This window comes from Gossypium hirsutum, chromosome D08 (genome assembly GCF_007990345.1).
Source record: "Gossypium hirsutum isolate 1008001.06 chromosome D08, Gossypium_hirsutum_v2.1, whole genome shotgun sequence".
NCBI classification, from domain to species: domain Eukaryota; kingdom Viridiplantae; phylum Streptophyta; class Magnoliopsida; order Malvales; family Malvaceae; genus Gossypium; species Gossypium hirsutum.
Genome location: NC_053444.1, coordinates 18,116,123 through 18,138,045, shown reverse-complemented (window position 1 = coordinate 18,138,045; position 21,923 = coordinate 18,116,123). Strand labels below are relative to the sequence as shown.

Here is a 21,923-nt window from a genome sequence, read left to right as displayed (position 1 = left end):
CAAGTTACTATAGATGTTAGGACACACGTTTTAGATGAGAGAAAAAGTTCTTAGTCACGAGTACCAAATGAAGGGTAGTGGGGTAATTTAACTTGCCCACTAGGTTTTCCTTCCATGTATTTCTATGTAAAGTCAGCCTTAACTTCCTTAGCAAGTTTATGCTTTCTTTGGCAACCATATTTTCTTCCCAAAACTTTCTTTGCATTTTTCTCTCAAAAACCCTATACCTAAGACTTGCTGGAAGATTTGGTCAACTGTACTCAGCCAACTCCATCGTTGTTAGCACTTGGTAAAAATTGGTGAAACTAAGGTTATTTCATGGTTATTTATGAGGCCTTAAAGTTTCATGTTTTAGGGCTAGTTTAAAGTGTAAGAAAGGAAATTTCCAGATTTTGGGTTTCCTGTTAATGTTCTTGTAAACTTGCATAGTTTTCTGTTAAAACGATCTAAAAAGGTTAACTTTTTATATTATAGCTTAGGATCTTCCCGAAGGCTTTCGAGATAAGGGCAAAGGTCCTATTATGTAACCTAGTTGCACTTTTCTGGTGAGTTCATTCTTACTCTATGTGTGTGTGTGCTTTCGTCTATGTTTGGTTTAAGGTAAGTGTACCTATCCTGTGAAAATGAAATGTTTGTGCAAATGAGACAAAAGTTGTTGTCAATAGTCTGTTTTGGTATGTCCTTTTTGGTATGTCCTTGTTAAAGATGTAATGGCCTTTCTTCGTGTTAAGCCATTACCTCCCCTTACTTCTAAAATGAACCATATGGTCTAAAAGGGAAAAGGAAATGAATTCATGGTGATGCCTTCAATGAAATGAACATTGAATTGGCAAGTTTCGATACATGAAAATGATTGTGTAGCCTCTAGTAGGACAAGTGTTATTGCAAACCAGATTGGTAAGGCATGACAAAGAAAAAAGAAACGAACAAATGATATGACTCTAAATATGGACTACGGTTTTTGGCTAACACAAATAAGGTTATCTGTATGACTGCATGGGCATAGTGTACATGCCAAATGAATAGTGTCTGGCGTATTGACTATTTTTGTTTGGTATTCGCCAACTGGCGAATTGTGTGACTGTATAGGGATGGAAACGCTTACTTGAATTTTATATGATTATTGAATTGTTTACCTTTGGAACTCGTTATGTTCTTTGAACTCAGTTATCTTTCCTTCTCAAGCTTGCTAACAAAGTAAGGGAACCTCCAAAGACTACGTTAAAGAATAATCACCGCTGTGAGATTTTGAAGTATTTTGTATTATGTAAGGCATGGGGGTGTTGTCATGACAATGTCTTTTTGAAGAATGAACTTTGTATAATTGAGCTTAAGCTTTTGAAACTATAGATCCGATGAAAATTCTGTAAAGTTATTATGTTTTATATAAAGCCCAAATTTATTTAACTTCGATTGATTAATGTTTCGCGTCTCTTATATATATGTACATAAGTAATGCTGTAATTAAATTGTGATTTGCACCAAACATGGTTTTGAAGAGATAACGATTTTAAAGCAGTGACGCGCAGGAAGTAGTGAGCTTGACTTTGTAGGAGGCTGTGAACATCAGTTCTTCTACTTCTACTATCTCTGCCTCAACATTTTGTTATGTATGCCCTTTGTTTTTGCAAACTTTCTCTACATGGCCAAACTGCTTGCAAATTTTGCATTGAGCATTAGGCCTGAACCAACAGAACTTTTCAGGATGCCCTAACTTTTTACTATGTGAGCACGATGGATATTTTTTCTTTCCACTGTATTTTTTTGATTTCTCCTTCTTGTCTGATGATAACTCTTGAAAAAAGTTATATTTTAGGTCTCTAGATGGAATTAATTGTTTGTAATTAAGTAAATACATATGCATTTTTAGGATAATTTTAGAACATTGCATAACAAAGCTTGGATTGCGTTGTCATGGTCATCATTTATTACTTTTATTACTTGGGGAAGAAAAAGTTGTGGTTGTGGTTGGACATAGGTGCAGGTGGAAGAAGGGGATGAAGAGGATCCAAAAGGAAAATAAGGGAAGTGACACATTGTCGTAGCAAATGGTGAGATTGATTGTCAACACAATTGCCATGGCAATTCCAAGAAGATGACTCAGCACTCTATCCACGTCACTCTCAGCCAGTTGGACGTGTACAAGAAAAACTACCCTGAAAAAGAGGAGAAACAAATGTATGCTGAGAGGGACGGATCTACTGAATAAAAGAAGGAGAGAGAAGAAGAAAAAAGAGAAGAGAATTTGTGTAAGAAAAAAATTGGTGACATCGATATTTCTCTTTATTGGAGAATTCTAGAGAAAGAAAGGGTAGCAACTTAAGAGAGCAGAATACAGACGTGAAGAAGGGGGAGAAATAGCTATCTTGGATTTACGTACAATTTGAAGATCAAGAGAAGCTAGAGTGTGGCGAGAATTCCTACATTTTTGCCTTTATTTTCCTGATTTCTATTATTCGAACTTATTTGAGAATATTGATGAATGATTTTATTTTGATGTTAACTTTTTCACCCATGAACTAAATCTTTGCTAGGTTGGAGTTATTTGGGTGAATGTTTTATCATCTTTAATGCCCGTGATTTGAGATTGTCTATGTTAGTGTTTCATTCAATTTATGCTTATTTAAATACATGCATGCAAGCTATAGACATAGTTGATTGTGTGCTATGTTCTTAGATGTATTTTTAATTCTGAAAAGGTTAAATATATTGGATCTTAAATCATTTGGTGCAAGTGAATACTCGACAAAATATTTGTAGCACTTTAGACATAGATGTTTCGAATTGTACATAGAAGAGAATTTGTGTGAGATAAAAATTGGTGAAAATAATTTCTCTTTATTGGAGAATTTCAGAGAAAAAAAGGGTATTAGCTTAAGAGAGCAGAATATAGATGTGAATAAGGGGGAGAGATAGCTATCCTAAATTCACGTACAATCTAAAGATCAAAGAGAAGCTGGAGTGTGGTGAGAATTCTTGCATTTCTGCCTTTATTTTCCTGATTTTTGTAATTCGAACTTATTTGAGAATGTTGATGAATGATTTTATTTTGATGTTAACTTTTCCACCCATGAACTAAATCTTTTCTAGGTTGGAGTTATTTGGGTAAAAGTTTTATCATTTTTAATGCCCGTGATTTGAGATTGTCTATGTTATTGTTTCATTCGATTTATGCTTATTTAAATACATGAATGCAAGCTCTAGACATATTTGATTGTGTGTTGTGTTCTTAGATTTATTTTTAATTCTGCAAAGGTTAAATATATTGGATCTCGAATCGTTTGATGCAAGCGAATACTTGACGAAATATTCGTAGCATTCTAAACATAGATGTTGCGAGTTGTACAGAGAAGAATGTTCATTGTAGTTATTAATCCAGAGTTCTGTAGACATATAGTAACTTAGATTTCTAGTTTAAGATCTAGCTATCGAAAGACGCAGGTTACAATAGCGACTCTTTAAGCAGTTGATTAGACAATATTTTTCCATGGCATTATTTTGATATGAACATTTCACCTGAATAATTTCAGCCCGATTCATTCAATAACATAAATACTCTTGCTTTTCTCTGTAATTTGCCATAGCATTTTATTTGCCATATCAATTCTTTGTTTTTAGCATTTGATTTCATTAATTCATTATACAAACATCTTATTCAACTTGAGAGTATTTCATGCTATTCAATATAGTCAATATGATTATAATAACTTAATTTCTTACCAATTTCCAATCCTTGTGAAAACAATACTTAATTATCACTTTATTACTTGAATGATGTGTACACTTGCACAATTGCATTAGTTATTTACACGCAACATCTGACCAACTCTTTTTTTCTTTCTGACTTGAGGAGCTCGCGTCATCTTTATTTCTGGCTTAAAAAGCTCATTCAACAAGTCCTTCTTCTCTGCTTACCCTTCTTTTTTCTAGAGCATACAGAGCATTGATTAGCTTTGAGAGTGATATGGTTCATAAATCAATTGAGTCTTCCAGTGAGGATATCTTTGAATTGTATCTATCAGGAAGTGTAGTAATCACCTTCTCAATTACTCGACTATCTGCAAACTGGTCCTTAGCAGTCTTATCTGGTTCACCACTGTTATGATTCGATCTGAATATTCCTTCACAATCTCAACTTCCTTTCATCTTGAGGTTTTCAAAATCTCGTCTGAAATTTATTATTTGCTGCTGCCTTGTCTTCTGTGAACCCTGAAACTCCTCCTTGATCTTATCCCAAGCTTGTTTGGGAGTATTACAAACCATGATTCTTGTAAAGATCACGTCTGAAACACTATTTTTTTGGCAAATTCCTTGTGTTTTTTGGAACATTCCTCACTATGTTGTTTCATTTGAGCGAGTGTGGGATTTGACCTCAACATTAGTGGTTCTATTTTAGCATTTACAACTTCCCAAATCAAAGGCTTGAAGATAGGTTTTCATTTTTACTATCTAGATGTCGTAGTTTTCTCTTGTAAAAACAGGGGGAAGGTGGTGTAAAATTTGCTGAAGACATTTTTATGAAACAGATCCTTAAGGATAAGTGGCTCTAGATACCAATTGTTGAATTTTTTTGATGAAGAAATGTTTGAAACAAAAGCAAAAAGAATTAAAAATTTAGAGAAAGATCAATTTATGATCATCTGTTTCATTAAAAAATTGATTACCCTATTTACAGGAACAAGAAAGCTTAAATAAGTTAAAAATAATGATAAAATAATTAGAACTTGACTTTGGCAACTAGATTCAGTTAACTTGCTTTCTTATTGGTTGATTTCAATCTAATCAGCAACCAAAACATCTAATAAAAAATCATCATCGTTTCAGAACAAGTTAGCAAGTTGGCAACTTGCAAGGTAAGGAGTTTGTAGTCTTGGTGAGCTCATGGTTTTGTAGAGCTCGCACATTTGGTGAGCTCACAAATTTGTGTTCTGGGTTCGCTCTTGCATGGATAGTCATTTCGCAACAGAATTCGGGCTTGGATTTGTGATAAACTCGTCTGAAATGGCCGAATATAGCCTTGAATTTTCTGCCTTCTTCGATCCCTCTTGGATTCACCGAAATCTTCTTAACGATAGCTATCCTCTCACCATTTGGATTCACCAAAATCTTCTTGGAGCATCGCTTACTGAACCAGTGTTTGATTTTTGATGTACCAAATTTTTTTGTTTGTATTTGCAATATCCAAAAAGAAAGAACATTAGAATAAAAAAGATCTATTTTCTTTAGACTCTCACCTAATATATATATATATATACACACATGCAACCCAATTTTGGAGGGAAAAAAATTGAAAATACCTTAAAGCATTGGATTTGTGTGAATTTTTTTGGTTTTTTCAGGAATTATCTGTCTTTTTGTAGTGTCAATGGTTATTTGTGTGTAGTCATTTTCTTTTAAAGAGACCATGAAAATCTCTTGAGATTTGATTTTTCAAGTTTCCTTACATTGAATGCTTTTTTTCTCGAAAATTCTAGGCTTTCTCCTTAATGCATTTTCTTAACTTTCTTTCATTTTGCAAATTTGCTCCCATAGATTTCTATTAAATCTTGATTTTACTTTAAATGGTATCATTATATACATTAAACTAGTGTAAAACAAATGAATTAAAGGAAAATAATTGATTTCCCATGGTAATTCCAAGATTCTCTCTTCTCTCCACTTCGTATATGATTTATAGTGAAATTTTCCAAATATTTTATTTTCAGGCATTTGAAAATATGGTTTTACTAATTTCTTCTCATTTAAACTTTTAATATTAAAGTCATGGACGCTTTAGTTTGTTAGCAAAAGTAAAGGTCTTGTTTAGATTTGAGACTTATCATGTGTAATTATATATATGGATGTCTTATTTTTATCATATGTGATTATTATGTGTGGATTTTTTTAATCTAATTAGTTCAATTTGTTGGATTTTTTATCATACGTAATTATTTAATTCTATTTTGTGATTACTCGTACAATTTGTCTTGTAATAATTTAATATTTATATTTTTATTTGTAATAATTTTCTCTTTTCTTTTTGCGTTTACACTCCCACATGTTGCAGTTAATGTAGAAATAGACGATTTAATTAAAAGAAGCAACCATACATGATATTTTCTTTGTTTTAAAGAGTGAAGTTGACCAAAAATATAAGAAGGATAAAGTTATCATAAAATAAATATTTATTCCAGAATCTTAGCTTGCCTAAGAAAGGAGTGATATTGAAATAACTGATGAATTATTGAATTTTAACATTGTTGACCAAATGCCGGGTGGAGTAACTGCAATGTTGATGCGGAGAATGCAATGGGATGGGCTGCGATTCTTCGGGATTCAAATGGGGAGGTAGTTCGCTGATGTATGTCTCCCTCTCTTGCAGAAGCTTTGTCGATAAGGGAGGACCTCTCGTGGTTGAAGGCTATGCATATTGATCATATTGGGCTTGAATCGAACTGTTTTACGGTTGTCAATGCTTTAAACGATAATTTAGTATACAACTTGGAACTAGGATTAATGATTTTCGTTTAGTCAAATCTCAGTTTCAATTTTTTAAAGTTGTGAGTATAATGGAAAGCTAATAAAGCGGTTCACATTTTGGTATGGATAACTTTTTGTTATGCTGATTACTTTTCGTGGGATATTTGTGTGGACTGTACCTCAGAGATTCTTCTAAAAGATCGTAACAAACAATAAAAAGAAAGGATTTAGGAATAAGTATATGGGGTGAGTTTACTAGCTCGGTTTAATTGGTCTTTTTCTTTTTAATTTATTAACGTCCTGTTTATATTTTTTATGATTAATGATATCTACTACTACTAAAAAAAACAACTCGATAATGTAAGATTTCTAGAATGTGATTTTAGATTTTAAGATTATCACAGAAAATGTATACTTTCTTAAGGGTGTTCAGTAGGTTAACCGACCTTTCAAAATTTTTAACCGTTAACTGAACTGATTTTTTTTAAATTAACCGAACCGAAATTTATTCGGTTAATTCGGTCGGTTAACCGAATTAACAGAAAATTATATATATATTTTTATTTTTGGTTAAAAATTAACCAAATTAACCAAATTAACCGAATTACCCGAATTAACCGAATTACCCAAATTATCCGAATTAACCGAATTGAATCACTACATAATTAAAAACATTACATAAGTCTTGAAATTAACACATAATTGAAAATTTATTTTTATTTATTAAATTATTTGTAATTTTATGATTGGGTTGGGTTGGATTCTTGGGTTTGGATTGGGTTTAGGTGAATAGTGGGCCTATTTATATATTATAATTTTATTTATTAATTTTTTCGGTTAAACCGAAAAAATTCGGTTAACCGACCAGTTTCGAACCGAATTAACCGTTAACCGAAAAATCAAAAAATAATTAACCGACCCCTGATCGATTAACCGAATTCGGTCGGTTACCCGAATTTTTTCGATTTTACCCGAATTTTGCACACCCCTATACTTTCTCGAGACAAACACCTAAAAGATAAAGTGAATGTTTTCAAAGGTAAGTTAAGTATTTCTGAAACCTCAAGCTTGTAGACTTTACCTATATTTTGTTTTGGTCCTTATTTATTTATTTTAGTCAAGTCTACTTTTGTTTTTATTTATTTATTTTATTGTGGTTAGAATATTATAATTTTAGTAATAAAAGGGTGAAATTAGTAGGGTAAAGCGAGAAAGCATTGTATGAAAAAGGGGTATCACTTTATTTTGCATCTCTTTTTAATAATTTAACGATATTTTAATAATTTTTTCATGTCATTGATACATAATTTTAGTATTTTTAACCTAAACATGAACCCTAAACTTTAACCCTAAAGTTGGCTTTTGGGTTTAAGGTTCAAGGTTTGGGTTTAGAGTTACGAGTGGGTTTGAGGTTTAGAGCTCGAGTTTGGGGTTCAAGGATTAGGATTCGAGTTCAGAGTTCAAGTTTAGGGTTCGTGGTTCAAGGTTTGAGGATTAAATTTAAAAATTACCAAAATTATGTATTAATCACATGAAAAAAATTACTAAAATCTCATTGAATAATTGAAAAGTGATACATGATGATGTGGCGAACATGTTTCATACCATACTTTATTAAAGAAGCTCCCTCAAATTGAAGGCAAAAAGTGGAATCTAGTGTCACGGTCCAAAGTGCAAAGCCTAGGACCATGGCACAAGATGCACCACATAGAGGTCTATCAATTAGATGGGGATCTTTTAGCCAACGAGAACTGGCCCGATTCAAAGAACTGTTGGAGAAGCCTGTCAAATTGAAGCCTAGGTGACCTAATGATGAAGATATGACAACATAGGCTTCCTTGGTAAATATGGGAACTAATCTTAGAAGATTGATAGGAATCGTATCTTGTAAAGATTAGATTAGATTTGATATTGTATATCTTGTAAATCCTATGATTTAAGGGATAGGCTAATCTCGTCCGTCAATGTAACTTAATCTAGACTGTAGGTTTTGGGGGAGCTCAACTATAAATAAAGAGCCTCCCCCTCACTTGTAGATAATCCATTGTTTCATTATTCTTTATGAATAAGAGCATATTGAGAGCATTTACTCAAACACCTCTCGTGCATTCTTTTCTTTGGCTTTTTGTTGTTCTTTTGTAGCGTTTTTTGGCATAATTGCTTCCGCTATACATATTGGTGCATTAGAGGAATTCTAAAGGAATCCTCACTTGTGGTGGTTAAGTTAACTTAGGCAAGTTTGGAACGAATAAATTGTCAAAGGCCACACGAAACGCGATACGAAAGTTCTAGGCTCGTGACAAGTGGTATCCGAGCTATTGGTTGTAAAGGCACCGTTGGGATGTCAAAAGCAGTTGCCGATCAGAATGAGCTAATGGAGACCCATGGGAGGGCCAAAAAAGTAATTCGATCGAGAGTCATGTTGTTAGCTTTAGAAAATCGAGTGATTAATCTTAAGGAGTCTGTGGGGGACATGAAGGGGATGCTCGAGTTGGTCGGGGGAGGCACAGATGGGTTTGACTCAATAGAAGAGCAACTTAGAGATTTTGTGTTGTATTCTCTCAATGCTAATGCGAAAAAGATGGATAGAATACTCAACTCCACTATGAAAAGGTTGGCAGAGAGGGATGATACTCTCAAGGATATAGTGTTAGCCATGAAAGAGGAAATCACAAAGCTTAAGGGGGAGCTCACGATTTATAAAGCTACTTTGAGTAATAGGATGTTGACTTCGAGATCGAAGCAATAAGCAATGGATGTTCCCAAATCGGAGAAGTTCAAGGGTGCAAGGTCCGCAAGGGAAGTGGACAACTTCTTGTGGGAAATGAAGTAATACTTCCGAGTAATGAGCATCGAGGATGATGCTATTAAGGTAAACACTGCTTCAATTTATTTTATTGTTGTTGCTCTCTTCTGGTGTCGTCGTAGGTCCATGGATGAGAAACGTGGAGGGAATGCAATTGGGACTTGGTAAGAGTTTCATAGAGAGTTGAAGATGCAATTTTACCCATAGTATGCCGAGAAGGAGGCTCGGGCTAAGTTACGTTGTCTTACGTAACAAGGCAATGTTTGGGAGTATGTTCGGGCATTTAGAGAGTTAATGTTGCAAATCTTTGACTTGAGTGAGAAAGAAGCATTCTATTGGTTCAAATATTGGTTAAAGCCGTGGGCAAAACATGAGTTGCGTAGGCAAGGAATCATCGAGCTTACTATAGCCATAGTGGAGGCAGAGCCCTTTGTCGAGCTTGGTCCGACGAAAGACAAGTTTGAGTCATCTATGCCCAATGGAAAGGGCAATGGTGAGGGAAACCATAAGAAAGATGAAGAGGAACATAACAATGATGACAACAGTACCGAAAACACTAGTGGCGATGGGAAACCACGAGATACAAAGCGGAGATCCAACAACCCAAGGGACAAAAGGAAGGGGATAAATTGCTTCCTTAGTCAAGGACCATACATGACGTGTAAATGTCTGAAAAAATTGATGCTTTTGGTTATAAAAAAGAATGACGAGCCGGAGGAAGTGAAGCCTGGTAAGAAAAAGACATCGATGATTAATTCGATGGTACTCACTCCTACAAAGAGGAATGGCAAGGAATGGTTGAAATTTATCGACATCAATATTGTGGGCTAGAAGTGGAGTGCTCTTATTGATACGAGAACATCAGACTTACTTATATAGGAAAAAGTTGAGAGGAAGCTTGGTCTCTCGATTAGAAAATTGAATAAGAAGATCAAGATGATAAATTTCGAGAAGGCCCAACTGTAGGAGTAGCTTAAGACATGGAGCTACACATCGGTGAATGGAAAGGCAAGGAAGAATTTGAGATAATCTAGTTAGATGCTTACGATTTTGTACTTGGCTTAAACTTCCTTGACAGGATTTAGGCGGTTCTATTTCCATGGGCCGATCAAATTCATATCGTTACTGGTTCGTTATCACAAATCGTTGCACCAATACATCGGGATATGAAGGTTGGGACAAAGGTGTTGTTGTCAATCCAACTAGTCAAGGATGTTTCATATGGGAGGAACTTTGACTCGATAGAATGGAGTGCTACGAAAGCCCCTTCGGATATGTTAGTGGTGCATGAGATCGATATGAGGCCTGGAAAGTCGACTATGGAGCTGACACCTTTGGTTAATGTGGGTTGTGTATCGAAATTTGAGGGAAAAAAAGCGATGCACACATAGTTGAGACGAGTAAATGCTACAAGTAAGATATATTTGTAACAGCCGTTTTTAGTGAAATCAGAACAGTGGTTTTGGGACCACAAATTTGAGGTTGAAAAATTTATTTTATTATTATTTTATGGTCTATAGCATGATAGAAATACTATATGAAAATTTCGTTAAGAAATTTTACCATTTACATGTTCAATTTGATAAAAAGGACTAAAACACGTAAAGTGCAAAACTTGAGTTCTAATAGCTAAAGGTATTAAATAGCTATAGAACATTAATGTGGAGATCTTTATATGGTAATTAGCCCATTAGAATGTTAGTGGATGATAATGGCTTGACAATTTTGTAATTTGAATTAATTTTAAAGGTTAATTAAATAATTAATTAATAAATGATAAGTTAAAATAAAATTAATTTTTCTCTCATCTTTCTCCATCTTCTTTCACCGATTTTCAAGAGGAAAAGAAGCCATTTTCATCCTTAAAATTTGGCCATCTTTAATCCTTCAATTAGGTATGCATTTTTGTCCCGTTTTTAAATATTTCTATGTCTTCAGGATCGTTATAGCTTAATCCAGCTAATCTGGGGACTAATTTGTGAAACTGTTAAAGTATTAGGGTTTTTCCATTAATGAGCATGCTTGAGTTTTAAATTTTAATGAAAGAAAATGAATGGTTGTTGTTAGATAAACAACTTTTGTAAAGGAATTTTTAGTAAAATTGTCAAATAGGGATTAAATTGGAAAATAGAGAATATTATGTGTTAAAATTGTGAATTTATGAAATAATGGGCTGCCATTAATATGTATAAAAATCGGCTAGGCTTGGGTAATGATTAAATTGCATGAATTTCATTTTTCGAGCCTAGGGACTAAATTGCAAATGAATTAAAAGTATAGGGCCAAAATGGTAATTTTGCCAAAATTACATGTTGGACTAAATTGAATGTGAATTATATTGAATTGGGTTAAATTCATTCGCATAGGTCCTGTTAGGCCTCGTACGGAGCTAGATCGAGGCAAAGAGAAAATCCCGGATTAGTTGCCTCCGTATCTACGTACACTCGTTGGGGTAAGTTCGTGTAATTAAATTGTATAAATGTATGTTTTAAATTGAACGATATGTTTGTAAATTTTGTAATTGCCATGAATGAATATCGGTCGCATATCTGACAATGTACAAAGACTACCAAGCCCCGTTTGAACCTTAGGAATTCGTAGGATACAAATGACATGTCATTAGGGTTACCGATTTCAGCTCATATGAGCTTACCGATACTCAGCTCGCATGAGCTAATCATTATTTAGCTTAGAGGAGCTTACCGTTTACAGCTCGTAAGAGCATACCATTCAGAGCTCGTATGAGCATACATGTACAAGAATTGATGGATTACAGTTTAGTACACCTCGTGTGTACTATCTACGTATCCAATGATATTTTAAATGGTTCAATGTGCACAATTATATTACGGGATTATATGAGTTCGATATGAACTATTACAGGTATTTACATGAAATACAAGAAAGTGATGTTACATGATACATTGATATATGAAATGAATAATTCATGTATATGAAATGTGATTACTTATTGAATTCATCCATGTGTATTGGATTTCATATATGATTTACATGGCTAATATGATGATGAACATGTGTTTAAGCTTTTGGCTAAATTGGATGGGATATGCTATGTTAGCTTACCTTAATAGTGATTTAAAATGGTAAGTTAAATTTTAAGTTATATGAACTTACTAAGCTTAAATGCTTACTCTGTGCTATTTTCTGTGTTTTATAGTGATTCGAAAGCTCGTTCGGATTGGAAGCTTGTCGGAGCTATATCACACTATCCATCGGCTCTTTTGGTACTTTTAGTTGGTTACATATTGGTTCTAATGGCATGTATAAGTTATTTTGGCTAATTTGGCCTATGTGTGAAGTTGTGGTTGTAACCATATGCTTTGGCTTGTGTTTTGGTATATTTTGCTACGTGCATATATAAATGGCCTTATTATATTTGGTGTGTGGCTTGATTTATGATAGAATGATGAAAGTTAAATGTTAGCTAAATTTACATTTTGTACATGTGTTTGTGATGTAAAGAATTGGCGATGAATTGGTACCTTGATATGTAAGTGTATGTATATGTCTAAATATGTTAGTATTTGAAATGCATTTTGGTATCAAATGGTATGTTTTGGTAGATAAATGAATTGGTATGAAAGGATGCAAATTAGCTTGGTAAATTGATGGTTTATTTGATTAAATTATATATATGAAAATACATGTTTGAATATTGTCATTTGAGGTGCCTAAGAGCATATTGGTTGTATGTGAAATATTACATGTTTAAGACTTGATTTTGGCATGTTTTGGATGTCTTGTTATGGCTTGTTGATGTGCATAATATTGAGTTTAGGTTGGTGCCAAATTGGGTGAGAAATGTGACTTGGAAAATGACCTATTTTCATCCACACGGGCAGAGACACGGACGTGTGTCCCCTGTAGCTTTTTAAAGGTACAAGTCAGTATGCTCACATGGCTCAGCACATGGGCGTCTGGCTTGGCCGTGTGACCCAAGTTAGTGAGTTACACGGGCACAAGCATAGGCTGGGACATGGCCGTGTGTCCCTATTTCGAATGTCCACACGGCCTAAGACACAGGCGTGTCTCTTGGCCGTGTAAGTCACATAGCTTAAGACATGGGTGCGTCTCTTGGCTGCATGAGTCACATGGCCTGGTCACACGACGGTGTGGCCTCTACAGCTTTGAAAATTTAAATGTTTCTGAAATATTTTTTGAGTTTCCAACTTTGTCCCGATTTGTTTTTAATGCGTAATTTAAGCCACGAGGGCTTGTATAAGGGACAGTATGTCCGACTTCGATTGGTTTCTGACATGAATATTTTATGATATGAAATGTTTGAAATTCTGTTTGTTTGGTTTGTAAACTCCGATGATGGATACGGGTTAGGGGTGCTACAATATTGCAAACACTTTGGTAGTGTTTGAATTCTGACTTCATGGCTTGGAAAGATCATAGGGACCCTTTCAAAGTTCTTAAGCAAAGGAAGTTGAGGGATTGTGGGTGATTTGAAGCCAAAATGTGAGAATCAAGAGGATTACAATCGGAGAAAGTTAAAATTGGGGCAAGTTAGAGCGGAGACTTCTTGCTAACGAGATGTGGCAACAAGTGCAACGGTTCCAGTTAAGTGGAGATGGAAGCCAAGGTGAAGGTTCGAAAAGAAGGGATGACCCGATAACAAGACTAGTCGAGAAGGAGCCAAGGCGATAAGGGAGTTTAAAGACGAATCAAGTCAGTGTCATTCTGAATACAAAACGAGGGCATTGCGAGAATAGGTGGGGGAGAATGTCACGGGCCAAAGTGCAAAACCTATGACCATAGTGCAAGATGCACCTCATGGAGGTTTATCGATTAGATAGGGATCTTTTAGCCCATGAGAACTGGCTTGATTCAAAGAACTATTGGAGAAGCTTTTTAGACTGAAGCCTGGGTGGCCGAATGATGAAGATATGGCAACATAGGATACCTTGGTAAATATGGGAACTAATCTTAGAAGATTTATAGGAATCATATCTTGTAAATATTAGATTAGATTTGATGTTATATATATTGTAAATCCCATGATTTAAGGGATAGGCTTATCTCGTCTATCGATGTAACTTTATCTAGACCGTAGGTTTTGGGGGAGCTCAACTATAAATAGAGAGCTTCCCCCTCACTCGTAGATCATCCATTGTTTCATTATTCTTTATGAATAAGAGCATATTGAGAGCATTTACTCAAACACCTCTCGTGCATTCTTTTCTATGGCTTTTTGTTGTTCTTTTGTAGCTTCTTTTGGCATAATTGCTTCTGCTATACAAATTGGTGCCTTGGAGGAATTTTAATAGAATCTTCACTTGTGGTGGTTAGGCTGACTTAGGCTAGTTTGTAACGAACGAATCGCCTAAAGATGTACGAAATGCGTGACAAAAGTTCTAGATCCGTGACACTAGGCTTTGCATACCATTTATGCTTTCTACTTATACTTTCCAATGTCTCCCTTTCCCTGAGCACTCAAAGATCCCTCTTTTTCTTCTCTTTCTTCTTTAAGTCCTTACTTCCTTAAGCATCATAAGAAGGATAGTTGAACTACTTTTTAGTTCATTTTCTTCATCATGGGTTGTCTTTATTATTTGCTAGTTGACTCTCTCGCATAAAATAAAGTTCCCTGTCTTATTTGTCACTGTTGTAATGAAGTATCCCAATCACATCTTGAAATAGTTTTTCTCCTGAAAAATGCGTCATTTTGAAGATGCTTTTAGAACCTAACACAGGGTTTTTGAAGAAGAACACAACAACAAAGATAGCTTCAAGGTTGTTTTAGTTGCACAACATTCTCAAAGACCTTTTTGGAGATGCTTCTCCTTCGAAGAAATATTTGTTACCACCAATGCTTTTATCTCAGGTTTATTAAATTGCTTTACTTTTTTTAGGGGGGAGGCATTCAAACTTTTATTTATTTGTCAGTGATAATGATTTTCATTTGGTTATGTGGATAAACAGAGAATTTGGTAGGGAAATGAGGGTATGCAGAGGTATACAAATGAGTATTAAAGGATGGGGAAGAGATTACAATGAAGAGGCTGACAAAAGCTCTGATTGATGAAAGGAAAGAAAAGGTTTTTGATAGAAATTGGAACTATTGGTCATGTCTGCCACCCAAATGTAATGACACTTTTAGGTTGTTTCATTGACAATGGGTTTTATCTCATATTTCAGTTCTCTTCCAAAGGTTCTATTACTTCTCTTCTTCATGGTACAAAATGTAAAATTTTGATTACCTTTTCCCCCATCACAGTCGACTATTTGTTTATGGATTTTTTTTGTCTTTTGAATGTTTTGGAATGCCTTCTCTTCACAGAATTTTTGTGACTACAAATGTGAATTTGCCTCTATTAGACTAGAAAATAAGGTATAAGATTGCAGTTGAGACTGCAAAAGGACTCCATTACTTGCATAAATGGCGTAAAAGAAGGATAATCCATCGTAACATTAAGTCTTTAAATATTCTATTGACTGCAGATTTTGAACATCAAGTATCCATATCAAATTTTCTCTGTTTTGACTTTCATTGATCATGCTAATATTTAGTTCTTACAGTATTTTGAGTATGATGATAACCTCTTCTCTTTCTCTTCAAATTTATGTGTAGATATCTAATTTTGGACTAGCAAAATGGATTCCTTCTCAGTGGACACACCATTCTATTGCTCCGATTGAAGGCACATTTGGTACTAATAATATTTATATGTATGTTCTATATAACATTTATTTTCTTCTCTTTTACTAAGAAAACAAAAATTAAGTTGCTACAAGGGTTTTAATGGTAGTGCTAGATGTGATGTAGAAATTTATCTCCCGAGTACTTTATGCATGGAATTGTGGACGAGAAGACAAATGTGTTTGCATTTTGAGTTTTCTTGTTAGAGATTATATCAGGGAGGAAACCAGTTAATGCCTCTTGCCAAAGCTTGCACTGTTGTGTAATGCTTTCCCTTGAAATACAAATATCATCTTCGTTACATGTTACTTATTTCATTGCTTCACATGTTACTTGTTACCTTCTCAACTCAACAGGCAAAACCAATCTTGAATGGTAAGGAGATTTACAAACTAGTAGATCCAAGGCTACGAGGTTCCTTCGACCTTTCATAGCTAAAAATACTTGCATTTGCAGCATCTTTCTGCATTCGAGCATCTTCGGCATGGCGTCCTACTATGAATGAGGTACCATTTCTACTTTCTAGATCTCTATTATTAATCAATAAGAATTTGTCACATACACATATTCATTAATGAATCAGTATTTTCTATTTATTTTTAGAAAATAGGCTACTGCAAAACAAATCTGTTAGCACTGACTGGAAAATAAATAAAGAATTAAGAAATAAAAAATTTATTGCGTTGTGGTAAACCCATTGCCATGGAAATGAATTTGCCCTGATTAGTGTAATTGTGTAGTGAATGTCGTACCCCAAGGTTAACACAGTGCTTCAATATTCGTACACCCAAATAAGGAAGATGGAACTCGATTAGTGTTGCTCTCCTTAAGGAAATCACAGTAGGATCAATTCCCAGGAAAGTTTGGGAGGGTCATAGTTGGTCTCACTTAAAACACAAACACCTAGACAAAAATTTTCTCTAAAGTGATTTAGAGAAAAAAATGACAAAATTTATAAGAAAATTGAAAAGTAAGGAAGATGAGGAAAGTGCTTTCAGAGAGTGTTGTTTTCTTTTCTATGTTTGAAAATGAGGAAATCAGTCCTCTATTTATACTAGAAATGGAAGGGTAAAGTGATAAATAGGTAGGGCAAAAGAATAAAACACGTAGGGCAATTTTGAAACTAGCCCACCATTTTCACGCCCAATAACCAAATAATATTACTATTTCAAATTTTTTGTAACAGTAAAAAAGGAAAAATAATAAAATTATGGAAAAATAATAAAACTTTTATAAAAAAAGATATAATGTTAACATGGAAATAGACCAGGCGAGTGGTGACGACGCGCGTGTGTGATAGGCTTATAACCCAATTACTCAATGAGATCAAGAAGTAAAACTATATTAAAGCCCTTTTAATAGCTTCTACTTAACCAATGTGGGATATACCCACTAACAACAATCCTTTACATTACCAACAATCCCCCATTAATGCAAAGTAATTTGAATGTTTTTTTGTAAACACGAGGAAAAGTAGAGAGTTTTTTTATCTGGTTAAAAAGTGAGAAGAGCAATAATGAAATTAAATGCTTAAACACTAGTATCTTATGGGTTTGAATTAGTACATAGTGAAATAAGTAACTTTTCTCGTTAACAAGTGAACGAATCTTGAACTTGTTAAGATAGGAGTTAGCTTATGACACACAAATAATCTCAAATCCATTTGATGTTCTGCAATAACTCGACAAGTTTTAGCCAATGCACCTTAGGATGTTAGTAAGTGCTCTAGAAAAACTGCCCAAAATATTTTTCATAGAAGGTGTTAGTTCTTCACACTTACGTAGGTGATTTCATCAAGTCTATCTCAATATAGACCACTTGAATCAGGGCTAAGAATCATTAAGAGTTTTTATTAAGGTCATCATCTCAAATTTAAGTTCAGTGAATTTATCAAATCCATCTCAAAAGGACCACCCAAACTCTGGGATATGGACTCTCTAAGAGTAATAAAATCAACCTTTCGAGTCAGTGAATTCATCAAGTCCGTCTCAATAGGACCACCACACTTGAATTATCACACCAAATAGTAGTTTTGTCGACTAGGTTTAGATGAAGTTCATTTAACAAGGACTTAAGCCATGTAATGTTTGTTGCAGCAATTGTTATACCTTGGTATTCTGCTTCAGCTGTCGAACGAGATAAAACTTATTGTTTCTTGGAACACCAGGAAACCAAATTCCCACCAAGATAGACACAGTATCCAGTGGTTGGTCGACAGTCGTCAAAATCTAGACCCTAATTTGCATCAGCATACCTAACTTGTAACAGCTCATTTTTCAATGGTGTCGGAAACAGTGGTTTTGGGGCCACAAATTCGACGAGTAAGTTCATAAATATTATTTACGAATATTTACGATTCAATTATGGTTTTAAAAAGGTTTTTGATATGGTAATTTATGTTATATGAGTGATTAATTAAGTTCAAGTGGTAAGACTATAGAGTCGAGTGGTTTTAGAAAATGAGGTATCAGGACCTCATTTCTATAAAATGAGCTGTAAATATTTTTATAAATATTTATGGAGTGCTATTAAGGCTGAATTAAAGTTTCGTTAAGAAATTTTGACGTTTGTATGCTTTATTAAGTAAAAAGGACTAATTTATAAAAGATGTAAAACCTAGTTGCTATTTAATTTTAATGATTTAATAGATTACTTAGTGGAATTAGGTGGACTTATATGACAATTAGAGCATGATGAATTATTATGGTCGGACAATGCTTGTTATTATGATAAGTATGTGTTATTTTTTATTAATTAAAATAATAATGTAATAAAAACATAAACTAAGTAAAACAAAAAGAAAGAAAAACATTTTATGCTTACCATCTTCTCCAAAACACTGAAATACCATGGCAAGAAGAACCAAGGTTGGGCCATGCTTCAATTCATGCATGGTAAGCCATTTTTCATCCGTTTCTTTTAATTTTTTTATGTTTTTGAGATTGTTGCAATTAGGTCAACTAGCTCGTACCTTTGTTTTTGAAACTGTTAAAGATTTTAAATGTTGCCATTAATGAATCTTTATGATTTTAGATGATAAATGATGAAATTGGGGGTATTAGTTGTGATTTATAAGTATTTTGTTAAATGATTTTGATGAATTTAACGATTAGGGATTAAATTGTTGAAATAGTAAAAATACAAGGACTTGGTGTGAAATTATTTCACAAATGGGATGTATTGGATGCCATGAATATTTTGTTGGCATGGGTTTGCATTAAAATTGGTTAATTTGCATGTTTTAGGCTCAGGGACTAAATTGAATAAAAGTAAAATGTTAGGGGCAATTTTGTAAAAAATTAAAAATGACTATATTGTATAAAATAAATTGTTTTACTATCTAAATTAATGAATTGAATGAAATTCTTAATTTAGATCAAGAATGAGTGGAAAACTAAGTAGAAGAGAAAATTACCAAATTGCCCTTTTACTTAGTTATTTCTATAATTTAGTCAGGTAAGTTCGTAGGAATAGAATTGTACATACCTATATATAAAAATAATTTTATTGCTGATTTATGAATGTATATACTTATATATGATGTTTAAAATGTGAGTTGGAACTCAAAATATTATAATTGACTATAAGGTGAGAAAGGATTTATTAGAAATTTATTGAATATTTATGAAATATGAGAAATGCGATTTCAGAATGATTATGAATTGTTACAGCATGTGTATCGAGAAATATGAAAATCATTAATAGATGATGTTAATCTTTATGATGATACATTGATAGTATGAATATATGTATTTATATTATATCATGTGTACGAAAACAATGAAATGCCCTTTAATGATAAATATGTTTAAAGGAAATGTATTACATGAAATGCCCGGTTGAATGTAGTAATCACTATGATATGATTGGCATGCCAATAGGGTTAGAATGTGTGCTTGTACGGGATTTGCACTTCGGTGCCCATGTTTACACTTCGGTGTCCCTATTCGCACTATGGTGCCCCTGTTATGCAACTATGATGCCTTTGGTGTGGTGTAATTACCTGAGTATCCAAGTCAAGTTACTAGTTCGTCGGGCTAAATGTGAATGAAATTTACAAAATTATTTTAATGTTAATGGCTAATTTATAGTCAAGATATTAGTAAATGTTGAATGTTAAATGTTCAATAAATTACTTGATCATATGTGAGTATCGTTATATTAATGATTATTCAGTTAAAAATATATGTTCATATACATATATGAATGAGTTTGGGTTGAATTATTATAGTACAGGAAGCCAACGGCGAATCGTTTTCAATACTAAGCCTATAAGTGCTTTTTAAATGTATAACATGTATGATTAATTTATTCATTTAGCTTTAATCTTGTTTAGTGAAAGTAAGTGATTCCAGGATGACATGTTTATAGGAAAGTTTGAGTCGAATGATGAATTACAGAATGATTATTAGTTAATTGTGAAAGAGTTATGTTTAAGCGCACTAGCTTGTGGTTATGGTTGATGTTTATGCTTATGTCTTGTGAGTTATGCAAATGAAACGGGTGAGAATAGATATTGAAATGATAATTCCATAGATGTGATGAAATATGATTAAATAAAAAGGATTGTCGAGTTAAATGACTTACTTGTAAGGAAGGAATTTACTTTTGTTATGAATAGATACACTGATTCGTGAATTGATAATGTAATTAAGCTTATGCTAAGTAAATGGAATGTTATGTTTAAAGTTTATACGAGCTTACTAAGCATTCATTGCTTATGTGGTTCTTTTTCTCTTACTTTATAGGTTATCAGAAGCTCAATCGGTTTGGAAGCTAGTCAGAGATCTATCACACTATCCAACGATAATATAGGTAGATTTTGAAGTTTTAGTCAAGGTTATAATGGCATGTATGGGTGGACTTGTGATGAATGATCTAATTGTTATGATATGTATAATTAGTATTATGGTTGATGTTCTTATGGTATATTGATGCCTTGTTGGTTGATGTTAATATGGTTTAAGTGATGCATGTTTGGAATGACCATATTTGGTATGTTTTTAATGAGGCCAAGTTGTATTATGCTTTGAGGTAGATATGAGCTATTTGAAAGGGTATAAATGTGTTCAAATATGGTGAGTTTATGTTGAAATGGTATAGGTCAATTTATGATGAGTTTTGAGATGCATAATTAATTAGGTGTTGATGAATGAAATGTGTTAAGTACATGTATATGTTTAGGTAAATTGTATGTTTGCATTTGAGGTGTCTATATGGCATATTGGTTGAATGGAAATTTGGTCATTTGAAATTGGTCATTTTATGCATGTTTGAACATGTTTTGATGTTTTGGTCATATGCAGAAATGATACTTAGGTGTATGTTTGAGTTGGGTGAAGGAAATGACTTGATTTTGGCCAATTTCTTGTCTACACGGCCTAAGACACGGGTGTGTGTCTTAGTCGTGTGTGACGCACAGTCAGGCGACACGGCCGTGTGTCCCCTGTAGGTTTTAAAGGTTGCTTTTCAAAAGTTAAACGGCCTGGCACATGGCCGTGTGGCTTGGCCGTGTGACCCAACTCAGAGAGTTACACAGGCATGGACACGTACTGAGACACGGCCATATGTCCCTACTTCGATTGTTACACGGCCTGAGACACGGGCGTGTGACCCCTATAGTTTTAATTTTTCTAGCTTTTTCCTAAAAGTTCCAAATGTTTTCGATTTAGCCCCGAATCATTACTAAAATTTTTCTAAGGCCTCGAAGGCTCATTTAAGGGATGAAATGTATGTATATGATTGAATTATGATGTGCTTAATGAGTTGTTTGGAAATGAATATTTTTATGTAACAATTTTATTGCAATGCTTCCTAAACCTTTATCGGCGACAGATACAGGTTAGAGGTGTTACACAACTAGTGACAATCTTTTAGATGGTTGAATCTGTAACCCCTAATTAATAGTATCACATAGGTAGCGTAAAATGCGCTTGATGGAAACAAAATGAACATCATTGGGGGCGTGCATAAATTGACATATGTTATTAA

The 21,923-nt window shown here is 33.9% G+C and overlaps 1 pseudogene; it reads left to right on the top strand.

The window, feature by feature from the left end:
- The first annotated feature begins 13,825 nt into the window (after positions 1 to 13,825).
- LOC107907483 (probable receptor-like serine/threonine-protein kinase At5g57670) lies at positions 13,826 to 18,190 on the top strand (annotated as a pseudogene).
- The last annotated feature ends 3,733 nt before the right edge of the window (positions 18,191 to 21,923 follow it).